Source organism: Mauremys mutica, unplaced genomic scaffold, assembly GCF_020497125.1.
Source record: "Mauremys mutica isolate MM-2020 ecotype Southern unplaced genomic scaffold, ASM2049712v1 001085F_np12_obj, whole genome shotgun sequence".
Lineage (NCBI taxonomy): Eukaryota > Metazoa > Chordata > Testudines > Geoemydidae > Mauremys > Mauremys mutica.
Genome location: NW_025423113.1, coordinates 61,173 through 80,290, shown reverse-complemented (window position 1 = coordinate 80,290; position 19,118 = coordinate 61,173). Strand labels below are relative to the sequence as shown.

The window sequence follows — 19,118 nt, the reverse complement described above, 5'->3', positions numbered from 1 at the left end:
TGCCCAGCTCAGGAATCACTCGGGGGAACCATTTCCCACCCGCACAAGGACAAATCCCTGCAGGGGAAATGGGGGAAACCCCCAAACCCGAGCTCTGAACTGGCCACTGGCGAAGGGGAGAGAAAATGGGGCACAATCGGGGGGGGGGGACAGGGAACTTCTCAGGGGTGGGGGGAGGGGGGTCACCCTGGGGGCTGCTCGTGGCTCTCTAGGGAGAAAGGGGGCGGGGAGGGGGGGGCGGGTGGTCCCCACGGGGGGGGCAGCGGTAAATCCGAGGGGGTCTCAGCCCCCCCCTTTCTCTCCCCGCTCCTCGGGGGGGGGTCACCGGCTCCCCCCCCCGGCCATGTCCGGGCTGCACCGACACTTCCCGGCCCCCGCCCCTTTCCCAGCCCCCCCGGGACCCCCCCGCCCACGGGCTCGCGCCGGGACCTGGAGGCTGCAGCTCCGCAGCGGGGGCGGAGCCCAGGCCGGGCACGGGGGGAGGGGGGGGGTTAATGAAGGTCTCTCCCGCCGCGATCTGCGCATGCCCAGAGCAGAACGGCACAAACCTTCTCCGGCCCGGGAGAGGCTCCAACGGCCCCGCACGAGCCAGGCAGAACCGCAGCGCCCCGCGCGCGTTCGCGCTCCGGCTCCGCCTCCCTGGCCGACGTCACTTCCGGTCCAGGGAGAGTCCGGAACTACATTTCCCAGCCTGCCCCGGGGGCGCGTCCGCCCTCTCCAGCACAGGTGAGGGAGGGGTCAGCAGCTGGATCTGCGCATGCTCCGTGCGAGCCCCGCTGGGGGCGGGAGAACAAAGCTGCTGCTGCCGCCTCCGTGTGAGCCGGTGAGTGAGAGACCCCGGGGGGGGGGCGGGCACGTGACTCTGCCCCGGGGAACCTGGGAGAAGCCTCGGAGCCGCAGCAGGATCCGCCCCCCCCCCCGCTGGGATGTCGGTGGGACGGTGGGGTTGAACTGTCTCTGGGCAGCCAGGAAATTCCCGGGAGGCGGGGGGTTAATTGGCTCCTGTCCCTGTTGGCGCCTCTCGCCCCCGGTACAGAGTCTCTCCGGTTCTGCCCCGTTTCTCTCTCGGGGTCTCGCTCGGGCTGTAACATCCGGGGAGATTCGCCCCCCCCCCATGATCCGCTCTCTCGGCTCCCCTGTTCCCCCCCCCCCCGGTCTCTCCATGAGTCTCCAATGTCCATTTAAAATCTCTCCCCTGGGTGGTCCCCCCCCCCCGTTTTACCTGCAGCGATTTGTCCTTGTCCGGGTGGGAAATTGTTGCCCTGGGTCAGTCCCCGGCACGTGGCTGCCCCTGGCGGGGAGGGGGGGTGAGATGCCGGTTCTCTGCCGGGGGGGCGGGGGCGGGAGGGGCACGTGTCCCCCGTGGGGGCTGCCCGGACCCCGGTTTCCCAGTTACTGCCCCCAACTACCACCACAGCCACCAGCCACCTGCCTGTCCCCCACTGCTGCCCCCTTCCCTCATCCAGGGACCTGCCACCTCCCCCCCCCCCTTTGCCCTCTTAAAGCAGCTCCTCAAGGGGCTCCCTGCTGCCTGTGGGAATGGTGGGGGTTTATATATTGGACTGTAATATAAACTCCAATCAAACAGTCCCCCTTTTCCCTCTAGTTATTCAATAGCTGCCCAGCCCAGGTGATGACTTTCTCCGGCTGGTACTAGCCCCTTGGGGCAGCCCTGGGCCCTGTTAATACAAATTCTACCACAGACTCCAGGTAACTGAAAGTCCTCTGGAAAGTGCTGGGGACTGGCAAGAAAGTGACTCTACACAAACAGCCTCTCCTCCCATTAGCAATTGCCAGGAGCAAATCCAGCCCTGGGAGAGCAAAGCCCCCAGGAATGGGACTGTCCCAGCCAGAGGGGCAGGGAGAGAGGACAGGGGAAGGAGAGACTGAAAGGGGCAGTGGGAGAAATGAGTGGGGGGAGAGATTTCCAGCTCTCTAGTCCACCCAGACACATGTATTGCAGCATCCCTGGGCAGAACCACTTTCCAGTGAACAAGAAAAGGATCAGACAGAGGAAAAGCTGGTTCTTGACTCCATATTCTCCCTGCTGGGGTGTGACTGCCGTGGGGTCAGTGTCCGAGGAAATCACCCACAGTGACTCCTTGGGTTCTGCTCTTTTCTAGCCTTGTGTTCAGAGACTTTGTTATGCGATCAGGGGAGGGAGAAGGAAGGTTAAAAATCTCTCTGTGGGCTTAGCCTGGCAGGAGGGGCCAGCTCCACACTGTAATAAAGAGATTGAGCATTTTCCCAGCATGGCAGAGTCTAGGATGTCTGTCTGCATGGAAGGGGCCTTGGAGAATCGTCCTGTGAAATTAAGTAAAGCCTGTTCTGTAACCCCCACAACTGCCCTTCTCACCCTCCCAGGCTGCAGAATGACGTCCATGTTTCACTCCAGCTCATCCCATCCTGCCATGGGACAGGGGAGAGAAATGGCTGCAGAGGAGGCTGTTCAGGTAGGGATTGTCGGGGGGTTGCTGGTGGGTTCCTGCAGGAGTGAGAGGGACAGCAAATACACCGGAGATGGGAAGATTTGCACAGTCTGGTTTGGAGCGGGGCAGGAAATGCACAAGGTGGGAAAGGGAGGAGGACAGCTTGTGACATTCCTGCTGGGGGAAGTTTAATAAATTGTCCAGATTGTAGGAACAGACCCATGAGATTAGGAGGTGGAAATACCCTAATTGTGAAACAGAAAATAATCCTCCTACACGGAGCTAGGAAAATTGACCAGACTCCCAGTGCTGGAGCCTGACCTGACTAACCAGCGGCTGCTGTGAGATATGAAAGGGGCACCCACCAGTGAGGGTTAGGGGAGATTCCCCTCCCTTCATATCCAGCTCCTCACAATGAGGAGAGTGTTGGGCTTCCTACCAGGGATCTCTCCCTGGTCCCTGCTAGGGGCTCCATCTCCTGTATCCATCTGTGGCTAGTAGGCGTGTGATGGATCTGCTGGGAGAGACAAGGGGCACTCGCTTCGTCCCCTTAACCTGGTGTTTCCAGGATGCTCTGAGTGGGGTGATCTACCCAGAGCTTGCATTTGATTGGCTCCTCTCAGTGGGGCATCAGGTACTGAGTGTTGGACTCTTGCTCTTTCAGGGGCCAGTGACCTTTGAGGAGGTGGCTGTGTATTTCTCCAGGGAAGAGTGGGCTCTGCTGGACTCTGCTCAGAGAGCCCTGTACAGAGACGTCATGCAGGAGAACTATGAGAATGTGACCTCGCTGGGTAAGGATTCCTGTCCCCTCAGTTCTTGGAAGGGGAAATGAAGAGATACGGTTCACGCCAGCCCCACAATGCTACCTCAGCCTTAGGGTGTCCCCTCCCCAGGGAACTCCCACCCACTATTCCCACCTCGGCTCAGTATAAGGCCAGTCATCGTCTAGCCCCACACCCTGGGGCAGGCTGCAGGATCAGCCACTCATCACTGGCAAGGAGGGTTTGGACCTGCTGCCTTTGCCGACCGTTGGGCTGCCCTCTGCAACCCCCCAGTACCTATTGCCTTCTGCTAGGCCACAGCCTGGGGCTTTCCAGGCTGGAGCTCCCCAGCTCCTCTGCCTTTCCCCAGCCCTGCTCCACTCAGGTACCCTGTGTCTAGCTCCCTGCAGCCAGGCCCATCTCCCTCTACAAACAGAGAGAGACTCTATCTGCCCCTGGCTTCTCTGCCTTTATAGGGCAGCTGAGTCTGTTTGGGGCGTGGCCCCAGCTGCAACCACTTCCCCCAATCAGCCCAGCCTAAAAGCTGCTTTCTCCAGCCACAGCCCCCTCCCAGGGCTGTTTTTAACCCTTCTGAGCAGGAGCGGGGGTCCACCCCACTACATCCCAAATGCAGTTTCCAACACACTTTAATCCAAACACGCTAGTTGGATAAAACAATAAAACAAGATTGTTAATTACCAAAAAAAAAAAAGATTTTAAATGACTTCAGGTAACGAGGCATAAAAGTCAGAATTGTTTACAAAAGAAATGCAAGATAAACCACAAATAAATTTGTTAGTCTCTAAGGTTACACAAACTAACATGTAAGTCAGAGGTGGGCAAACTACGGCCCACAGGCCACATCCGACCCGTGGGCCCAGCCTGCCCGGCCCCTGAGCTTCTGGCCGGGGAGGATCCCCCCTCCCCTCTCCTCCCCTGCTGTCCCCTCGCCCCCGCTGTCCCCCTGCAGCCTCAACATGCCGCGCCACCAGTGCTTTGGCCCATGGCTCCTGGGCAGTGCTGCAGCGGTGGGGCTGCAAGTTCCTACTGCTCTGAGTGGCATGGTAAGGGGGCCGGTCTGCGCGCTCCTGAGGGACCTCATGTCTAGCTCTGGCGAGCCGCGTGGCTGTGGTAAGGGGGCCAGGGCCAGGGGGTTGGATAAGGGGCAGAGAGTTCTGGGGGGCAGTCAGGGGACAGGGAGCAGGGGGCGGGTGGTCAGGGGATGGGGAATGGGGGAGTTGGATAGGCGTGGGAGTCCCGGGGTCTGTCAGGGGGTGGGGGGGGGTGGATATGGGTTGGGGCAGTCAGGGGACAGGGAGCAGGAGGGGTTGGGTGGGGTTCTGGGGGAGGCAGGCTGGGGGGTCTTGGGAGAAGGCGGTTAGGGGACAACGATCGGGGGGCTTAGATGGGGGTGGGATCCCAAGAGGGTTCTGGGGGGGGTTAGTGGTGGGGAGGGTCTCTGGAGGGGGAGGTCAGGGGACAAGGAGCAGGGGGGGTTGGATGAGTCAGCAGTTCTGAGGGGGGCAGTCGGGGCGGGAAGAGGGTGGGGTCAGATAGGGGGCGGGACCAGGCTGTTTAGGGAGGCACGGCCTTCCCTACCCGTCCCTCCATACAATTTTGCAACCCCGATGTGGCCCTCTGGCCAAAAAGTTTGCCCACCCCGATCTAAGTTAACAAGCTGAAATGGATTGAAAGCAAATGTTCTCTCACCATCTGCTGAGACAGGCTGGTTTTCCTTTCAGCCAGGACTCCCCAACCCGCCCCTGCTGCCCAAATTCAGGTCTTCAGAAGTTGTCATGAGCAGAGGGAAAGGGGAGAGAGAGAGTCTCATGCATTTTCCTCACATCTCTTTACAATTCAGTCCTTTGTACTAGAAACAAATCCAGTTCTCAGCTGAGTCATGGTGACAGGCTCTCGTAGATATGAGCTTCAAGTGGTCCCTGCGATGGAATGTAAATGTCTTCTTCACACCTTCCCCCTGCCGCAGAATGGCTATTTGTCCAGCTGTTTGCCTTGCTGTCTCCGAGAAACTGATCTTCCCCAGAATTGTAACTTTTTCAGTAATATCATACAGTAAAATCTCATAACTTTACATACAGTGTTGCTACACATTTTAACAGGATAATATTCAGTAGATTGTGTTTTCAAAATGCCATTCTGTGTAGAAAATTGATCATAATTTTCTAGAAGAGTGAACATAGGGGTACAGACTGACACAGCAGATATGTGGGTATTTCAATACACCATAAGCACAGTGTTCATCATCTTCAAGGACCGGGGGAGCTGGTCCTGGGAATTCACTGCTTTACCAAGTGTGACACTGTATGGAATTGTGAGACCGCTCCTTGTCCCCTGAGCACCCCCTCCAGAGACCCCCCTCCCTAACTGCCCTCCCAGGACCCCACCCCCTACCCAACCCCGCTGCTACCTGTACCCTGACTGCCCTGACCTCTATCAACCCCCCTGCCCACTGACAGACCCCTGGGACTCCCACACCTATCTATCCCCCGTTCCCCCAGAACCTCCGCCCCATCCAACTGTCCCCTGACTGCCCCCCGGGACTCCCTGCTCCTTATCCAACGCCCCCACCTCCTTACCATGCCGCTCAGAGCAGCGTGTCTGGCAGCGACGTGGACCACGCAGAGCCAGACACACTGCCCAGCAGGAGCGCACAGCCCCGCCCCGCAGGAGCACTGCCCGCGCGGTGGCGTGGCTGCGGGGGAGGGGCTAGCCTCCCCAGCTGGGAGCTCAGGGACCGGGCAGGACGGTCCTGTGGGCTGGATGTGGCTCATGGGCCGTAGTTTGCCCATCCCTGACCAAGGGCATAAACCTATTGAGTCAGCAAGACATGCAGGGGTATGTCTGTGTACTGAGACCTCCGAGGCTTTTCCATGCCATGTGCTGTGAAGCTTGTGTTTGGGACACGGGAAGTACAAGCCACATGGCAAAACGAATATAAAGGGCAGCTGCATCATCTCCATTTTGTCTTCAATCCCTCTTCCTACCTCCGGAGCAACTTCTCTACAAACTGAAGCCTTGAACAAAGGACTGAATGACCCATCCAAACTGTGGATGTGTTCCAGACGGACTTTCAAGCCAACAACTCAACAATACTGCTAATAACTTGATATATAGATTTCTGAATACATCTCACTGCTTTCACATTTAACAACTTTTTTTGTGTCGTGTCCTGTCTTGTCTTTCCATGCTAAAGGATTGGCTGGCAGTGTGGTCTTTTGGGTAAGATCCAAACCTATAGTGATCTTGTAATGTGGCTGACCTTTTGGGGTCAGAAAAACATTTTGTATATGAGCAGAGTTTTTAAATAACCTCTCACTGTACTGGACCTAGGTGCTGATTGGAAGTCGGAGAACTGGAATGCAATAAAAGGGGCTGTGTGATTTCTTTTTTCAGCTTCTCAATAACCCGTGTGTGGGATCAGAAGCAGTTTGTGACTGGTCGTTGAGTTTAACTTCAGTGTTAACCACCAATTTTGGGAGCATCTGCTCTCCCTTTTTCAGCCTGCCCTGACCCTGGCATTTTCAGTGTGGACTGCCCCAGGCACACCAGCGCACACTAAACACTGAAGTTAAATTAATAGGGTGTTTTTTTTTTATGACAGTCTTATGAAATCAAATGACCTCCTTTGTTTTCTTTCATCTGAGCAGGGTTTCCAGTTTCCCAACCTGATGTGATCTCCCAGCTGGAACAAGGTGAAGAGCCATGGGTCCCAGATGTCCAGGGTTCAGAGGAAAGAGAGATCCTGAGAGCTCCCTGCACAGGTGAGGAAAGATTAAACCAACTCAGAATCTGTAAGTGCCTGAAGGAAACATCTGGGATGCCCTAAAATGCCGTTGGGAGGTCTCTCAGTTCAATATTGTCCCTAGCAGGGGTCGTATCCTTAGGGTAAATATAGCTCATGGCTTCCTGTAGACCCTAGCAGACACCAGACAGTAGCTTCCTCCTTTCCCCCTGTGAATTTGGATGGGATGTGAAGCCTGAATTGATCCCCTCCTCTCAGGGCCGGCTCCAGACCCCAGCGCGCCAAGCAGGCGCGTGGGGCGGCCCTTTCCCGGCGGGGCGGCAGGCTGGGCCGGCGGACCTGCCGCAGTCATGCCTGCAGGAGGTCCACCGGAGCCCCGGGACGACCGGACCTGCCGCAGGCATGACTGCGGAGGGGGCGCTCGTCCCGCGGCTCCAGTGGACCTCCCCCAGGCATGACTGCGGACGGTTCGCTGGTCCCGCGGCTCGGCTGGACCTCCCGCAGGCATGCCTGCGGCAGCTCAAGCAGAGCCGCCGGACCTGCAAACCGTCCGCAGCCGCGGAGCTGCGAACCGGAGGTCCAGCGGAGCCGCGCGACCAGCGGACGCTCCGCAGTAATGCCCGCGGGAGGTCCGCTGCTCCCGCAGCTCCGGGGCGCCTCCCGCGCATGACTGCTTGGGGCGGCCAAAAAGGTAGAGCCGCCCCTGCCTCCTCTCTCCTGTTTTGGGGAAGAACTTGGGGGAGTTCAGTTCCTGATTTTTATTTGACCTCTCTCCAGTACTTGTATTGGTTTGGCCTTCCCCTTTCCATCCCTGTTTGAGGTTTCTGTCTCTATCACAGCAGGTGACGCAATGGTATGTGAGAAAGAGGAGCAGAATTCTCAGCAGGAAAATGTTGAGCAAGTGGATAAACACAGAGAATTATCGCAAAGATCGAAAAGGAATGTGTCCTGGAGTCATAAGCAGGAAAAATCCCATGACATTCAGCACAGACCAGAAGGAGAGCAGGGAAACCAGCCAGGGGAGAAAGTGGGTAAATGTATTTCCTGTCAGGAAACTCAGAAGGACCTCAAGGAAACCACAACACAACAGGGAATCCTCAGCAGAAAGAGAAAAAATACATGCACTGAGTTTGGGGAAAACATATGTGATTACTCCATCCTTATAAAGCAGCACAGAATCCACACAGGGAAGAGGCCCTATGAATGCAGTGAGTGTGGGAAAACCTTCAATTGCAGCTCAAACCTTCTTACCCATCAGAGAATCCACACAGGGGAGAGGCCCTATGAATGCAGTGAGTGTGGGAAAACCTTCAGTCGCAGCTCAGGCCTTTATCAACATCAGAGAATCCACACCGGTGAGAGGCCCTATGAATGCAGTGAGTGTGGGAAAACCTTCAATTGCAGCTCAAACCTTCTTACCCATCAGAGAATCCACACAGGGGAGAGGCCCTATGAATGCAGTGAGTGTGGGAAAACCTTCAATTGCAGCTCAAACCTTCTTACCCATCAGAGAATCCACACAGGGGAGAGGCCCTATGAATGCAGTGAGTGCGGAAAATGCTTTACTGAAAGCTCAGCCTTTTCTCAACATCAGAGAATCCACACAGGGGAGAGGCCCTATGAATGCAGTGAGTGTGGGAAAACCTTCAGTCGCAGTTCACACCTTATTAGACATCAGAGAATCCACACCGGTGGGAGACCCTATAAATGCAGTAAGTGTGGGAAAACCTTCAGTCGCAGCTCAAACCTTCTTACCCATCAGAGAATCCACACAGGGGAGAGACCCTATGAATGCAGTGAGTGTGGGAAAACCTTCAATTGCAGCTCAAACCTTCTTACCCATCAGAGAATCCACACAGGGGAGAGGCCCTATGAATGCAGTGAGTGCGGAAAATGCTTCACTGACAGCTCAGCCTTTTCTCAACATCAGAGAATCCACACAGGGGAGAGGCCCTATGAATGCAGTGAGTGTGGGAAAACCTTCAGTCGCAGTTCACACCTTATTAGACATCAGAGAATCCACACCGGTGGGAGACCATATAAATGCAGTGAGTGTGGGAAAACCTTCTGTGGGCACTTCGCCCATGTTAGTCATCAGAGAATCTGCAAGGGAGATCAACAACATAAACATCTCTAGGGCTATCAATACTTTTTTTTCTTTAATAATTTTCCTGATTTCCACATAGTAACTTTTAAAGCTGTTTGAACTGTTTGCAGCATGGTTATCCCTCAGTTTGACCAGATGAGGGGCCCATTTTTGCCTTTTGCAGTTTGCCCTGTTTTGAGGTGGACCCATTTGTCCTTTCTATCAACTCCATTATCCCATGAGTAATTCAAGTGTGCCCTTTCTATCAGGAACCAGGGAGCATCACATTTATACTATTCTTCCTATTTCAAAGTTATTGTTAGTCACCAGTGATACAGATTGTATCATTGCCTCTTGTTCTGCATTGCTCTGGGTTGTGCTGAAGAGCAGATATAATGGGAATTTTTCAAATTATAGTTAAATGAAGAGGCAGGGGCAGGGAAAAAAAGTGTATTTTCAGCCTCTGTGACACTGGAAGGAGATGGGGAGACGCAGAGATTCCCTTCTTCCCCATCACTGCAGAACTGTTACCTTTTGTCTGAGCCATGCAGAGGTTATCATCATCCCATTCTATCCATCCACTTCTCAAAGTGTCCTGTGAGGAACAGTTCTCAGCTGTCTGTGCTTGGAGATGATGCTTTGACTTCTTTAATCTTATGTCAGAGTCGCTCTGACTGGAGATGAAAGTGTCAAAGACCTGGAAGGGGAATTCAAATGGATCCCAAACACAGTGTGCTCATTGGGAGTTTAAATTGCAGGTTCCATCTATTGGTAAAGCCACTTCTGGCAAGGTGAATGGTTTTGTCCCCCATTATGGCAATGCTCGGATACTAAACATTTTGTAAATAACATAACTGGCTATTGAGACAGTGCTGAGTGAAGTATGTTTGAATGGATCAGAGGAGAATGTGATGGGAGAATCTCTTGTCCTGATTCTGAATAATCAGATGTAACCTGCTCTGGAATTTCACTTCACACTTTCATTGTCATGTATTGTATCTTTCTGTGATGTGGGTTTCTATCTTTCCTGAAGGCTGTTTGGTCACTCAGTTGGATAGTAGTTCAGTTTGATAGGATGTAGCTCAGATTTATTGGAGAATTTAAGACAAATGACTATTTGCTAAAGTCATCATTTCTCACTTCAGCTTTGCTTTTTCCCCATCCCTGCATGATGTCATGGGGAAGGTTGAAGTGCAGTTCTGTCAGCATTAGAGAACTCTCCAATTTACTGGACAGGCTAACAAAGAAACAGCAGTGATTTAAAATCTCTACTCAGAAATGGTGAACAACAGCGAAACCCCAACTAACTGAAGGAAGTGCATATGATCACAGTGTAGTTCAATTGTTTAAGTCAATATTGTCCCAGATGATCGGGGGAGAAAATTCCATGGTAAGTGATTTTTGAACTAGGCACAATGCCCATGTATTTGGATCCAAAACCTTTGTAACCCAGGCCCTACAGAAGATCATTCCTAGCTAATCTTATTGTATTGGAGATGCTGCCCTTCATGATGCAGATGTTGAGGAAATAGAAGTGGAGTTTTGTTGAATTTATCCTTTGTAGGTGCTAAAAATGTATATCGAATCAAATCAGTTTTGGAAATCTAATAGCTGCAGAAAAATAGCTATTTTTTAATAGAAACTCCAGCTCTGGTCACTAATGAAGATTGTGATCCAGCCCTGTATCCAGTCCCTTGCCTGGAACTGTGCCACCAAATGAAAGAAAAGCTGGGTATGTTTTGGTAAGCCTCCATGTTTTGGTAAGCCTCACTAACACTGCTGAGATTTGGAGTGGTTTTGTAAAGGATTCTACTTCGGAGAAGTGTAAATTTACCCTAACCAAGGCCAAGGATTTGGAAAGAGCTGGGGCTGAAAGAGTCCACACCCAGTTCTTGGTTTCCACCCCAGTAAAGGAAGCTATGGCGACCAATGACCCAAAGAAAATTGTTTATACAACTCCACTTCCTAGTTCAGTGTCACTGATTACAGTTCCAAAGGATGCCAGGTTACACTGAGAGCAATCATCCTTCACCATTTGGATCCAAAGAGAGAGTGCTTCAAAGAACATTCCTTCCCCGTGGATCCCAAACTGGCTGCCTGATTGGGTAACAAGGACTTCATTTCTACAGCCTTGATGGTAACCAATGAGGCAATGAATGTATCAGGCTCCAATTTCAGACTTCCGGATACTCACATGTTGAGTTCTGATTCTATGGTTTTGTGTCCGATGCTATGGCTACACAATAAAGCTAATGTTGGTGCAGCTGCACCAATGTAGCTGCACTGCTGTAGCGCTGCTATTACAGATGCTTTCAGCCAATGGGAGACATTTTGCCCATCGGACTTGATTAGTCCAACCCTCGCAAGCGGCAGTGGCTCTTTTGGCAGGAGACGTTCTGCTGCTGATGTATCGCTATCTACACAGGGGGTTAGGGCTGTGTAACTACATTGCTCAGTGGTGTGGATTTTTCACACATCTGAGTAATATAGTTAACCGATAAATGTCTTTAGTGTAGACCAGACAGTTCTCTCTTGTGTTTTATGCATTTACATCACTTCTCCTCTATCTTCTCTCACTTTGAAAGATTAAAAGTGTGACACGAGAAGTATTTTTCCTCATGATGCAAAGATTCCCACATAGGAGACCCCTTCCACCAACACATACTGCAGAAGATCCTGAGATTATGAACTCACAGAAGTGGTTGGGACAAACCACAACTTGAGCCAAGGTTCAGTTGTTGGCAATAGGCATTAAAAGAAAACTAACATATATGATAAGAATTTGTGATCTTTGAATATTTTTTATCATCTATTAAAATGAGATTATTGGTGAAGTTATTGGTTAAAGAAGAAGAGACTAAATGTGTGATAATCTGAAGTATTTTGGAAAACTGAAAGTTGTCGGGTTTTTTTTTTTGTTTTCTTAGTCGTACAGGAAATGATGGCTAATCTTGAAAAGTTAATTTGATTTAATTTACCCTCTGTAGTGTAAGGAGTTCTGGTCAAAAACCTCACTCCAAAGGTTGGGGTGGGAGAATGTGTGTGAGAAAGTGTGTATAAGAGAATATTGGCCCAATATAGATTTTAGTATTTTGTGTTTTCAAATAGAATTTATTTTGCTTAGTTTCAAAGTCAATTTCTATTCAAAGGAAAGCTACTCGAGGAGATAAATTGTATAAGTTTTTACCCACTTAGACTGTAAGGGTCACTGTATTCCCCACTTCTCTAATTTGCAAAGGAAAGGCCTGACATCTGTCACAGGATGTGTCCAGCATGTAGGAAAGCTGCACTCATCAACCATCAATATAAAGAAAAAGACTGAAATCCATTGCCTTTCAGGTCAATAAACCAGCTAAAGGCTGGTTGATGTAGAAAAGCTGTGTTGGCAGAGACACATCTCTCAGGGGTGTGAAAAGTCCTCTCCACTGAGAGAAGTCGTTAATTTGACCTGAGCCCCAGTGTAGACAGTGTTAGGTTGTCAGAAGAATATTTCCAGTGTTTGAAGTGTAGACACAGCCTTAACATCAATTCCAATTTTGACCCATCTCCCTATGTGTGAGAAAGTTACTGGTATGGAGGGCTGAGTCAGCTGTCCGCTCACCTGGTTCCTCAACTGTAGCTACAGCTCTTAGTGCCGATGAATGCAAAGACTGAGAGAAATGGAGAGTTCCAGCCATTGTCATTTTAGTATCTTATTGTTTCTCTCTCTCTTTTTTGTGCTGGCCTTTCTGTTCTATCGGGGGGTGACTGTATAGCTCAGTGCATGTGTGACAAAAGCTCATTGGTGCCAATTGGCAAAGGGGTCACTGTTCTTCACAAGCAACTCCTGTCTCAGTCCTGACAAACTCCCCACAGCTAAGACACTGCTTTTATGATATTTATCCAGGAAGCATTGCAGTGAGATCTCTACTGAAAGCTTGTAAATTATTGATACTCCGAATCACTGCGAGAGGTGTGTCCAAGGCATGATTAAGGAGTAATGTAAGTACATGAAAATTATGCCCATATGGTATTGTTGTGAAAGTGAGTCACCCCAATCATAGGTCTTGTTGGGAACGGCCAATTCAAGTGGGAGGGAATTGGCACCTGTTCCTTGCTAGCCAGTTATGTGATGTATTGCTCCATTGTCAGCCTTTGCACCAACCCAGAAAAGCCAATGGAAAACCATCAAAGACAAATTATAGACATCGAAACCCTGTGGAAGTGACAAGGACAATATGAGAATGAGGAGATCGTCCTTTCTGTGAATAAAGACAAAGGACTGATTCAGTTCATAACAGGGTGGAGAAAAACACTCTGGGTCCATTCACCAAGGAGATTACTAATGAACAGTGGTGCTTCATGAAAGGCATGGCCGTGGCTCCTAGGGACTAGGAATCAGTGAAATTGACTGAAGTGTGAGGTGAGAATCTACTTAGATAGGAAAGGTAACTATTAAAAAGTGTAGGTTGCATTTTCTGATTTTGTTTAGTTGGTAACAGTTGGTTTCCATCACTCACATTTGTTTGTTTAAATATCGGTTGTTAAATAAATTTCTGCTTGTTTGATAACTATACTCAAGTGCTGTGTGAGATACAGTAGCAGTGGTCCACAGTAAAACTAGTAACCTGGGATATACCATTGCTTTGGGCAGAGAGAATCTGGGATTTCTCTGAGTATCTGGTGATCCGGGCTGGACCCCAGAGGGGGACACATTGAAGGAAGTCAGGGGTTAGGGTGGCTGCTGTAGCTCAGAGGAGGGTCCTTGAGTGCCTGACGGTCTGGGTGAGTTTGGTCACTAACATCCAGTTGCCAAATGCAAAACTCCCTCTTCCTAGTGGAAGGTGGCAACAAGGAAACTCACAGCCCTCAGCTCCCTCACAATATGTCTCTATGAGCAGCAAAGAATCCTGTGGCACCTTATAGACTAACAGACGTTTTGCAGCATGAGCTTTCGTGGGTGAATACCCACTTCTTCGGATGCAAGTCATGCGAATATGTCTCTATGGTGATTCACCTGTCAAATTCACACAGGGAAAGCTCCCTATAGCATAAAACTCTGCCATATGAAATCATGGAACATGTGCTCTTCACTCTGTGAAAGCATGTAAAGAATCCAGGCGCTGGAGGACAGGGTTTGGGTCCAGAGTGACCTAGACAAATTGGAGGATTGGGCCAAAAGAAATCTGAGGAGGTTCAACAAGGAGAAGTGCAGAGTCCTGCACTTAGGAAGGAAGAATCCCCTGCACTGCTACAGCCTGGAGACCGACTGGCTAAGCAGCTGTTCTTCAGAAAAGGACCTGGGGATTACAGTGGATGAGAAGCTGGATATGAGTCAACAGTACCCCTGTTGCCAAGAAGGCTAACAGCAGATTGGGCTGCGTTAGTAGAAGCATTGCCAGCAGATTGAGGGAAGTGTGTTCATTTCAAACCTGCAGCTTATTCATTTCATTTGGTGACCCCTCCTAGTTCTTGTGTTATGAGGAGGAGTAAATAATTCTCCCTTCCTTGGTCCTTTAAAAGATATGATGTGACCCCCTCCTCATTGTGTCTCATGTCTTGGTACCAACATGCAGGGCTGCCTCCAGCCCCCAGCGCGCCAAGCGCGAGCTTGGGGCAGCGTGCCGCGGGAGGGCGGCAGGCGGCTCTGGTAGACCTCCCGCAGACGTGCCGGCGGAGGGTCTGCTGGTCCCGCGGCTTTGGTGGAGCATCCGCAGGCACGTCTGCGGGAGGTCCACCGGAGCCGCTGGACGAGCGACCGCCAGAGCGCCTCCCCGCGGCGTGCCACCGTGCTTGGGGCGGCGGAAATCCTAGAGCCGCCCCTGCCAAAATGGATACCAGGGGCGGCTCCAGGCCCCAGCACACCAAGCGCATGCTTGGGGCAGCATGCCACGTGGGGCGCTCTGCCGGTCGCCGGGAGGGCGTCAGGCAGCTTCGATGGACCTCCCGCAGATGTGCCTGCGGATGCTCCACCAAAGCCGCGGGACCAGCGGACCCTCCACAGGCACGTCTGTGGGAGGTTCACCAGAGCCGCGAGACCGGCGACCAGCAGAGCGCCCCCCGCGGCGTGCCACCGTGCTTGGGGTGGCAAAATGGCTAGAGCCGCCCCTGATGGATACAACAACACTGCAAACAACAAAGTTCAAAGTCAATGCACATGGGAGAAGCATCTTGTGTTTCATTCCTTATGTCCTAGTCCCATCGTGTGGCCATTTCCTTTTCTTCCTTTCTGTCAAAAGCTTTGGTGTTTTGCACAGAAACATTATTTCCCCAGGAAAGACTCAGGAGTGAGGGCTGCATTCCTGTACCAGTCACTAGAAGGGGGCAGACAAAGGCTTTTAGGACAAGGTGTCCGTCACTGGCAAAAAATCATCTCCCTCATGTGGTTCCGTGGGCAGCAGGAGCAGCCGCAGCTCGGTGGCCCCTGGCAGCACTCCTGGGGTGGCCGGAGCAGCAGCAGGCCCCCTACCCCCCCCCCTGCTGGGGTAGCAGCTGGAGTGGCAGCAGGTTGGCAGGGCTTCTCCCCTGGTAGCTGGTGCTCATTATCCATCAAGTAAATCAAAACACTTCCCCCTGCAAGTGGATTTAGCCCAGGACCCTGAGAGTTAGCAGCTCTTACACCCCCCACTGAGCTCTCTGGTCAGGTGTCCTAGCGCCGGAAGCTTCCTGTTTAGATCCTCAAATAGCATTTTTGCACTGAGGCGGGGGCTGAAATTTTGGACTGGACATTATAGCTCCACCGTTATTTTATTGAATTGCTTCAAAACAGCAAGTGTAGAAAGTCTCCTAAGTGCCAGGCTCTCTGCCATGGGAACAGCTGCCCCTGCTCTCCAGGAGTCTGTGCGTTCCACCCACAAAGTACAAACCTCTGCACTGAAGGGGGGTCAGACAGTGACGGTAACACAAATCTTCCGACTATTAACCCAAGTCCCTTCCTTCCTTTAACCCAGGACGTGCCAGTCAGCTGTTAGCCATGGTGTTATCTTCATCTTAAAATACTTCTCAGGACATTGAACAGAGGAAGTGAAACCCCCTCCCCAAAATGGCTCCCTGTTGAGGCGTTGTACCGCACCTGCCCCTGGAGACTGTCTGGTTTTATATCCTTAGAGCTTTTTCTCTTCAAACACCTTATACCAATCTATGGGCCACCTCCGCATTTCAGAGTTTAGAATTTACTCTCATCACCCTCGTATGGCACTTTCCATGTGAATTAGACAAAGTGAGTGGGGGAAGCTACATGGCTAATGAAAACCGATGCTTTGGGTGAGGCCTGAACTCATAACCCCAGCAGTGCACCTCCCTCACTAGCCAGGTGTGCCCCTGTAGGTGCTTCATAGACAAGCTTGGGAAGTAGGGTAGTTACCTGTGTCGGTGATTAACCCCTTTGGTGACCTAATTGAGAGGCTGATGGTTCAAATCCAGGTGAAGATAGAGGTAGTTTTTTTTTTTTTTTAGTGATGAGACTCCAGTATGTTTTAATAGGCAGTAAAACGCCTCAATTCTGGTCCAGCCTCATTGGGCAAGCATAAGGGGTACTTTTGCCAGCTGCATTGGTGGTATAGTGGCAAGCATAGCTGCCTTCCAAGCAGTTGACCTGGGTTTGGTTCCCAGCCAATGCAGGGATGTGGTGTTTTCTCTGCTGGGAATGGGTTTAATTTCAGTCACAATTGTATCAGAATAGCAATGGAACGAGAGAATCAATGTGCTGCAGGTCATTCAACACCCAGTGGAGAAAGAAAGGGGCAGGACTATACAATGAGCAGGTGGAGTCATCCTGGTATTACAATATTTGGTTTATTTTTTATTTTTTTCCCTTTACTTCCCTCTCCCTTTTAGACTAAGAGCCTTTAAGGTCAGAAGGGACCAATGTGATCATCTAGTCCGACCTGCTGCACCTTGCAGGCCAAAAGACCCCACCCACCCACTCCTGTAATAGACCCGGGAGGGGAGGCAGCTCTGTGCACTGCCCCTACCCCAGGCAGCACATGGAGGCCCTCTGCTCCCCTCCCCCCATGGGTGTGAAGAGATGTGCCAGCAGCACTAAGGTGGCTCCCTGCCCACTCTGCCTCCATCCCTCCGTGCCACTCCCAGAAATGGCCGGCATGTCCCAGCATCCCCTGTGGTGGGGGGAGTGTCTCCATGCACTGCCCCTTCCCCGAGTCCAAACTCCACAGCTCCCATTGGCCAGGAACTGCAGCCAATTGGAGCTCTGGGGGCAGCGCCTGCAGGCAGTGGCACACGGAGACCCCCTGGCCTCGCCCACCTAGGAGCTGCTGTCAGAGGGTTGTGTGTACCGGTCACTTTTGGAGCTGCAGTGCCCGGGGTAAGCACCACCCCTCCTGCACCCCAACCCCCCAGCAGAGCACCCGCATCCTGCACCCAAATTTCCTCCCAGAGCTTTGCTTCTCTTCCTTTCACCCAGAACCATCCTTCTCCTGGGCTGCAAGTAGCCATCCCTGGGAAGCCAAGAGGCAGGCACAAGATTCTGCCTCCCAGCAGCCAACCGCACCTCCCCAGGCTTTGCAGAACGACTGGTGGTGCTCTACTAACCCCACTTAGCCGCACTGAGGCACTTAGCTTCTGCCCTGCCTTCCTCAGATCGACTTTCCTCTTTTGCCCCATTCCTGCCTCACTCCCTCCTTTGGCAAATCACACAGAAGAGCCGGCCACCATAGGCCAATGTCCAAGGGCAGAGAAGACCAAGCCACAAGGCTTCAAAAGGTGACTGGCCAAGATCCTCTAACCTTCCCCTGCTGATGCCAAGGCTTTTTCTCAGCTCATTTCACCACCCTCTGTCCTGCAGGGGTTGGGGTTATCGCAGGTGTTACCCGAAATTGGGCCAGCTAGTCAGCGTAGGAAGCACTAATGACCCACCAGAGTTTGGCAGAAATCAGCACGTTTATTATATTGATAGCTAAGCTCAAAAGAAGTGGGGCGGGGTGACACACTCACGCTCCCAGGACAGGCACGGCACTGGAGATGTCTGGATTCTGCAAGGTAAGTGTCCCACAGCGCAGCTATGGACGGTGCGATGAAGGTAAGTCTCCCTGAGGCACAATGAAATACAACGCAGAGAACCACTGGCCAGGCGGTCCGGGCGAAGGGCATTCACTGGAGGTACAAGCTTGTGAGTGCTCACCTGAGCACAGGGCCCCTCCCTGCTTTTAAGGGCCTGCACCTCATGGCCTGCGACTAGAGATGACTTGGCTGCATCTGGTTGGTCACACTCCACCTTGGGCAGTGTCCATGCTCTGGGTGTGTGAGTGCTGCCTAATTAGCGTCCCAGACACCTTGTCTACCTGGAAGCTCTTCTGGTCTTCAACCGGCCCATTCATCCCAGGAGCATTCCAGGAGGGAGCGGGATGGGGAAAACCACTTCACAGGCATTCAGGGAGGGAGAGGAGACAAAAGTGGGAGCAGGGGAAGTATAACAGACCTTCTGAGCATAGAAATCACTGCTGTTCCTACAACAGCAGGGACAGGCCAGGAAGAGCTGGGAAAATTAAGCCTGCATGTTTCTGAACCAGGGACGTTGTGCAGGTTAGGCAAACGTGATAACCACTACACTACAGAAACTCTGTCCCAGTGCTCTGCCCCTCCCTTCATAAGACCATAAGAATGGCCATACTGGGTCAGACCAAAGATCCATCCAACCCCGCATCGTATCTGCCAACAGTGGCCAAAGCCAGGTGCCCCAGAGGGACTGAACCTATCAGGTAATGAGCAAGTGATCTCTCTCCTGCCATCCATCTCCACCCTCTGACAAACAGAGGCTAGGGACACCATTCCTTACCCAGCCTGGCTAATAGCCATTCATGGACTTAACCTCCATTCATTTATCTGCAAAAAGAACGAGGAGTACTTGTGGCACCTTAGAAACTAACAAATTTATTTGAGCATAAGCTTTCCTGGGCTAAAACCAACTTCATTGGATGCATGCAGTGGAAAATACAGCAGGAAGATATATATATTAGATATAGATATAGCTATATACACACACACACACAGAACATGAAAAATTGGGTGTTGCCATACACACTATAACGAGAGTGATCAGTTGCAGTGAGCAATTATCAGCAGGAGAAAGAACCCTTTTGTAG

General features: G+C 51.7%; 1 non-coding gene across 1 annotated transcript; it reads left to right on the top strand.

Annotated features, from left to right (window-relative positions):
• The first annotated feature begins 16,565 nt into the window (after positions 1–16,565).
• TRNAG-UCC lies at positions 16,566–16,637 on the top strand. The gene has a single exon. It is a non-coding gene; the product is annotated as a tRNA-Gly (tRNA).
• The last annotated feature ends 2,481 nt before the right edge of the window (positions 16,638–19,118 follow it).